Raw genomic sequence first — 7758 nt, 5'->3', positions numbered from 1 at the left:
GACGGTACCGGGTACCACTGGGGGCAGGGAGAGGGCAGGCCCTTCTGACTCAGCTGTTATCCTCCAGTGACTGGCAGAACATGCTCAAAAACCAGAAGCCCATCAGGATCAGTGGCATCTCTGCAGCGCCAGGATGCAGGTTCCATCCCTGGCCCAACACAGTAGGCTAAAAGGTCCAGCGTTGCCACAGCTGCAGCGTAGGTCGGAACTGTGTCTCTGATCTGATCCCTGGCCTGGGAACTCCATGTGCCATGCATAGGGTGGCCAAAAATGAAATAAATAAATACACCCCCCCCCGAGTTCCCGTCACGGCGCAGCGGTTAACGAATCCGACTGGGAACCATGAGGTTGCGGGTTCGATCCCTGGCCTTGCTCAGTGGGTTAAGGATCTGGCGTTGCTGTGAGGTCCAGTTCGACCCCTAGCCTGGGAGCTTCCATATGCCACAAGTGTAGCCCTAAAATTAAAATAAAATAAAACCTCAAGGCCAGGAAATTCATACCAGGGCCACATTACAGACTCCACCTGAGATTTCTGAAGATTTGAGGGAGAGATTTGGGTGGATTCCTCTCTTCTTGAGGTCCCCCAAATGCCTTCAATTTCTTGCACCTGTTAGGAGGTAACCTTCCTTATACATGTGAGAAAGCTCCTGGGAACCTTTCCAAATTCTGGAGGGATCAAGTAGAGAGAAAGTACAGTTCCATTCCGCTTACAGAGGTATGACTGAACGCTTTCCTTACATTCAGGAAACACAGATTAAAAACTGGCAATGTTTCAGGAGTTCCTGTTGTGGCTCAGCGGAAATGAATCTAGCTACCATCCATGAGGACACAAATTCAATCCCTGGCCTCCATCAGTGGGTTAAGGATCTGGCGTTGCCGTGAGCTGTGGTGCAGGTCGCAGACGCGGCTCGGATCCCGCGTTGCTGTGGCTGTGCTGTAGGCCGGCGGCTACAGCTCTGATTCAACCCCTAGCCTGGGAACCTCCATATGCTGCGAGTATGGCCCTAAAAAGACACACCCACACCCACACACCCAGTAATATTTCAGACAAAACCCCAAATTATAACCCATACTTTTAACACACTAGCTTCATCCTATGTGACTAACCCTTGATCTTAGTCTTCTGTTCATCGTCTAATACAGCTCTCAGGTTGTTCCATGGGAATTCTTGAATTTTCACCTACTTTAGCAGTATGATCTGAACGTTACCAGAAACTTGTACCTGTCAAAGAGTCCTTTCTGCGGATCTCCTTGAGGATGGGCATTTTTGCAGAAACGTAGGCATGAACTAGTAACCGCCTCTGAACGACGAAAGACTTGGGAACGCGTGGTCAAAGTCTGATTACGATGCAGTTGGCAAACTCGTTACTGCTGTGACCTCCAGCAGTTTCATTACTAAAGTTGTGATCAGAGCCACTTACCAAGAGACACCAGTCTCAGGAGTTCCGTATAATTTCTGGAGTATCGGCGACACTTCCCGGCATGTACCGTAAGACATTTTGTCACTGCTCTCGGGGCCGCGCTTCCCACGTGATTCAGCGTAGAAATAACCCAGTCGGTTTGCTGCCTCTCGGAGACGGAGAGAGAACATTTTCTGGGGGTTCCAGGGACCCTCTGGAAGAGCTTAGCGTAGGTTAGAGGTCAGATGAGCTTCACGTAGAATGGGCTCTTTGGGAATTTTTCGAAAGTATCAACAGGTGTTAAAGCGCCTGGCCATAGGATCCAGTCACTGTGGAACGACACCCATTCATTTCACCAGTGGCCGCGCGAGTTCCCAAAGGTGTGATGCGTCCCTTAAATGCAAGGAAACTCACAAGATCTCTTACCAAAAAGTCCGATTTTTAAAGAAAACTGTCCTCTTGGAGCACTCGATTCAAGGTTTGTGCCTCATTGCCTGTCATTCATTCTCCCTTTTTAGTGGGGTGCCCGGGGCGCCCGGAAGTTCCCTGGCCAGGAATCAAACCCAAGCCACAGCGGCGACAACGCCAGGTCCTTAACCTCCTGAGCCACCAGGGAACTCGGGGAAATCCTCCTTTTTCCGTTTTCTTAAATTCAGTCTTATCTTGGCCGACCCTGACCATGCACAAGACTCGTCTCCCTGCTCGTCCCCCACAGACTTCTGCAACCCCGCTCACTGTGCGCCCCCCGCCTTCCCGTCCATCCAGAAACAGCCGTCGCGAAGGCAAGCGCGCCACGTGGGCCCCCTTTGCCAACCGCCGTCCCCCTTTGCCACCCGCTCTGCCGTTCCTCGCCCTCCTCCACCGCAGACTCGCCTTGCGGTTCCCGCGCCTGGACAGTGTCCCCCTTGCTGTTTCAGTCGCGTCAGTTACATAGACATTGTTCTTGACCTGAAACCTCAATCGCTAGTAAAACCCAGGAGGAGGCAACTGTGGGCGGCCTGCCCCACAGCCTTCCTGACCGACACACCTGTGGACTCAGAGCCTCTAGAAATATGCATTTTCTTCCTTCCTTCCTTTCTGTCTTTTTAGGGCCGCTCCCACAGCATGTGGAGCTTCCCAGGCTAGGGGTCCAATTAGAGCTGTAGCCGCCGGCCTGCACCACAGCCACAGCAACACGGGATCCGAGCCGCATCTGCGACCTGCACCACAGCTCACAGCAACGCCAGATCCTTCACCCACAGAGCGAGGCCAGGGGTCGAACCCACGTCCTCCTAGATGCTAGTCGGGTTCACAAACCGCTGAGCCACGACGGGAACTCCCAGATAGACATTTTCTGACAGCAGAACCTTGTTCCGAGATGTGGCCCAGAGCATGCATTTAATAAACCCAAACAGCTTCAGTTTCACTCCCCTAAGACGACGAAAGTTAGGTAAACTTACGCATACCCAGCAATTAACGTTCCAGTATTTTCTCCAATTTGAAATGACCCAGATAGGGGATGGAGTCTCATCATTTAACGCAGTGTAATTTCAGGTGCCAAAATCTGGATCCTTACAGCAAACATTTCCAAAACAATTATTCCTAAAATGTTTGCCTTAAAGTTGCTAATCTCATTTACCTCTATTTCATTTACTTAAAATTTTCATCTGAGTTTTTTTTTTTTTGCTGACAAACTTACTTTGTAACAGGAATAATATGATCCTTCTTGATTTCTAGTAAACACAGATACAGTGAAAGTATTGTATTTAGGAGTTCCCGAGTGGCTCAGCAGGTTAAGGAACAGTGTTGTCACGGCTGTGGTGGGTTTGACCCCAGGCCTGGGAACTTCTTCTTTCTTTTTTCCTTTTTTGTCTTTTTAGGGCTGCACCTGTGGAATATGGAAGTTCCCAGGGTAGGGGTTGAATCGGAGCTGCAGTTACCGGCATACGCCACCGCCACAGCAATGTGGGATCCAAACAGGGTCTGCGACCTACACCACAGCTCACGGCAACATTGGATCTTTAACCCACTGAGCAGGGGCAGGGATTGCCCCTGGGTCCTCCTGGATACCAGTCGGGTTCGTCACCATCGAGCCACAATGGGAACTCCAGGCCCTGGAACTTCTGCACGCCAAGGCCATGGCAAAAAAAAGTGTCATGCTCAATGCTGATGACTCCAAAGACAGGGCTGTATTAAGAAAACCAACACGCTTAAGCTTAACTGTGATACCGGGTAATTCAGTGCTGAGTATTTCGCGGGTCACCTGATCCTGAAATTCATCCTGGCCTTTTCTATATCTGAGTGTGTATAGAAGTGCTTCATTTCTATAAAAAAGAGCGCGATTAAACAGAGCTCTTTTGCAAATTAATGAAAATGCAGGAACTCCTGCACTTCAAAAAGCCGGTGGAGCTCAGGCTTCCTAGATGAGACCCCACAGAGCTTTGGCGTTTCCTCGGCCCAGGCGGAGAAAGACAAGCTCCTCACGGCGTGACTTTGTTTCCTTAAGGCCAGAATTTTTTTTTTTTTGTCTTTTTTGCCATGTCTTGGGCCGCTCCCACAGCATATGGAGGTTCCCAGGCTAGGAATTGGAGCTGCAGCCGCCGGCCTACGCCACAGCCACAGCAACGCAGCATCTGAGCCGCGTCTGTGACCTACACCACAGCTCACGGCAACGCCGGATCCTTAACCCACTGAGCGAGGCCAGGGATCGAACCCGCAACCTCATGGGTCCTAGTTGGATTCATTAACCACTGAGCCACGATGGGAACTCCCCCAGAATTTTTTTTTCAGGAGTTCTCCTGGGGTGGAGTGGGTTAGGAATCTGGCGTGGTCACTGTGGTGGCTCAGGTCACTTCTGTAGCACAGGTTCGATCCCTGGTCCAGGAGTTTCCATGTGCTGTGGGAGGGCCCAAAATTGTTTTCCTCAAATTTACAAGCCTCTTAGAATAAATAGGGGCAGTTTGGGGGGCGGCGGGGGGAAAGGATTGCTGGGCTTTGGATTCTTTCCGGAGCCACAGCGCTGGTCCTGTGAAGACCAGATTTATAACACCAGGACAGCAGCTTTCAATTCCTCAAGCAACTGCGTGGCTTCCTCGGTGGCATCAAAAGACGGACGCACTATTCACCTGTGGGGTTTCTTTGTCTCTCTTTTAGCTTCGGACAGAGGGCCCCACGTTCCTATCAGGCTCCAGCCATCAGCTATGGTGGGCTGAGGCTGACCCGTGGCCTGTGTCCGTGATTCACATGCAAACACTTGGAGGCTGCTCCCTGGGTTGGAGAAGTTCTGAAAGGCCCTCAGCTGAGCCTTTGCTCTGAGCAGGGTCACCTACAGCCGACAGTGCCTGTGAGTGCAAGGGCCTCGGAGCCGAGAATGAGGCAGAGGAGGCCAGGAGGGGCTGAAGTTCAAGGTTGGCTGTTTTATAGTTTACCCTTTCATTAGCCTTCACACCAAATCTTTCAATGAGGCTATTTTTTTTTTTTTTTGTCTTTTTGTCTTTTTAGGGTCGCACCTGCGGCACATGGAGGGTCCCAGGCTGGGGGTCGAATCAGAGCTGTAGCCGCTGGTCTACACCAGAGCCCAGCAATGCGGGATCTGAGCCACATCTGCAAACCACACCACAGCTCACAGCAACCAATGCCTGATCCTTAACCCACTGAGCAGGGCCAGGGATCAAACCCACAACCTCATGGTTCTTAGTCGGATTCGTTAGCCACAGAGCCATGACGGAAACTCCCCATGAGGCTGTTATTGAATTTTGAAGTCTTGTGGGGCTTCCACCTACAAACTAGAATAATCGTTTAAGATGAGAGCGCTCCACAGAGTTCCCATTGTGGCGCAGGGGAAACGAATCCAACCAGGAACCATGAGGACACAGGATCCGGTGTTGCCGTGAGCTGTGGTGTAGGTCAGACGTGGCTTGGATCCCGTGTTGCTGTGCCTGTGGCGGAGGCTGGCAGCTGCAGCTACGTTTCGAGCCCTAGCCTGGGAACCTCCATATGCCGCGGGTGTGGCCCTAAAACGCAAAAAAAAAAAAAAAAAAAAAGACGAGAACTCTAAAATTTTAACAATTTCGTAGACTTCCCTGTTCAAAGGCTCCAGGGAGCTAGCCCTGTAAATACTTTCCATTGCTAATCTAATCTTATTTTTTAAATTATTATTAACTTTTCTTTTTATGGCCACACCTGCGACACATGGAAGTTCCTGGGCCAGGGGTCAAATCAGAGCTGCATCTGTGGGCCTGCGCCACAGCCATGGCAACACCAGATCCCGGCAGCATCTGTGACGAATGCTGCAGCGTGTGGCAACGCCAGATGCTTACCCCCCTGAGCGAGGCCAGGGACCCAACCTGCTTCCTCGGGGACAATATGTTGGGTTCTTAACCTGCTGAGCCGCAACGGGACCTCCCAGGATTCCTGTTTTTAAGTAAACCAAGGCCAGTGTCTTTTACCAGAACAGGGTCCAGGGCGTGAACGCCAGGCGAGAAGGCCTTCCTGGAAAAGGGGGCCTGCTCTCTGCCCCGCTGCCTTGAGCCACGTCTCATGCTCCACCCTGAGCCCTGTGGCCCCCTTGCCTCCTCAGGCCTGGTCCCAGGTCAGGGCCTTCGAGACAGCCTGCCCAGACGAGCACGTTTCTGCAGGGCCGAGGGCTGTCACCTGCCCCTCATGGTGCATCGTGACCTCTGCCCTGACCCCAGCCCTTCCCAGGCAGCTCTGACCCTGGAAGACAGCTCTCAGAGCAACTCCACTGTCCCCACAGCCAGGGGTGGGGGTGCTGCCAACAAGTCCCCGGGGCCTTGCAGTGGACCCCGGGGGGTGGGGAGGGAGGTGTCCGTATCTGATTCTGCTGTTTGCGACAAACCACAGTCCAATGTTTGTCACTTTCTTTGGACTCGGGGTTATGGGATGGACTACGAGTCTTTTCTCGCTGTGGGTGTTTTGAGATCTGGCTGGGGGTGCAAAGACGGGGTGGTGCCTCTTGCTCGGCGTTGTGAGGTGGCTGTTGCGGCTGCCAAGAGCCAGAGCCTGCTGTAGCCACCAGATGCTGGGCGGGGAGCATGGGGGAGGCAGCGCCCCCTCCATTTTCCAGCTGAGGGTGCGACGGGGCCAGGAACAAAGAAGCCGGCTGGGCATCAGGCTTGGTGAGGATGGTCAGAGCTCGTCCCGTGCCCCAGCCTCCAGGGCCTCGGCGGGAGGGTGCTTCAGAGCTGCCTACAGCCTGGCACCTGCGGCGGCATCGCCGTGAGAGGGGCCGGCCTCTGGGCAGCTGCCTCCCCTGGTGCGGGCGCCATGTGGGGCGGGGAGGTGGGAAGCACCACTTGGGTCCCAGGAGTCCCCCAGCCAGTGGTCCAGGCCCCAGGACCCTCGGGGCCTCCCGTGGTGGACCTTCACCCCAGCCTGCCAGTCTCGGTGGGTCCCTGTGACCCGGCACCAACCCTGATCTCTGGCCCCTAGCCAGTTCTCGCTCCTGTCCCCTCCCCAAACCCCACCCCACTCCACCTGCCACTGCTCTGGTCGGTTCCATGGAGCAAGCTCCGTGCCTCTGCCCTGGGCCTCAGGAACCACGGGCTGATTCCACCGGCAGGACGCCCGGGATGGAGCCCCCAAGTCACCGAGGCCACACGGAGTGTGACAGTCCAGTTTGACCCCCTGGATGACAGGAGGCAGCAGAGAGTGTGTCGGTGGCTGGAGAGGCCTGGGAGGGGAGCCCTGGCTGAGGCCACCCCAACCCCGCTGAGGACACTGTCTGGAGCTGGGGAGGGTGGGGCTGGGCCTTTGTGACACAGCTGGGGTCCCCACTTGCCAAACCTCTTCTCGGTGGGGGAGGGGCTCCGCTCGGGGCCACCCTGCCCCAGACACGCCTTGTCTTCTCGGAGGCCACCGCAAGGTGCCTGGTGTGACAGAGGCGGTTATCGGGGTACTGGGGTGGCTCCGGCCCCCTCCAGCTGACTGTCCTCCTTGGCCATAGCCCGCATACCTGGGGCCGCCCCGAACAGGCCCGCGCTGCGGGAGCAGGTAGACCGAAGGCCGCGTCCCCTCAGGAAGTGGACGTGTGCGTGGGGGCGCTGCTGGCCGAGCCGGAGGTCACATGACCCCGTGGAGGGTGGCCCGGGGCGATGGGCTGGGGGGGTGGGGTGACCCCGACAGGAGCTGTGCACTGGCCTGTATCGGGGGGAACCTGCCAGGCAGGGTTCCCTGCCAGGCCCCTCCCCCGCCTTGGGATGGGGTGCAGATGAACTTCCGCTTCTTTGGGGGAGAAGACAAGACTTTTATTTTCATTAAAAAAACAAAAAATAGAATGTCCTTCTGGCCTCGGCCGCAGGCTCAGTGACGCTGAGGGCAGCAGTGCTGGGGCGGGACGCAGGGTACAGGCCTCCCCCCG

The sequence above is a fragment of the Sus scrofa genome, chromosome 17 (genome assembly GCF_054392235.1).
Source record: "Sus scrofa isolate SSC_HxYL_T2T_F1_AM1 chromosome 17, Sscrofa_HxYL_maternal_Yorkshire_Landrace_v2.0, whole genome shotgun sequence".
NCBI classification, from domain to species: Eukaryota; Metazoa; Chordata; class Mammalia; order Artiodactyla; family Suidae; genus Sus; species Sus scrofa.
The sequence above is the reverse complement of the archived record's forward strand: the minus strand, read 5'-3'. Positions refer to the sequence as shown.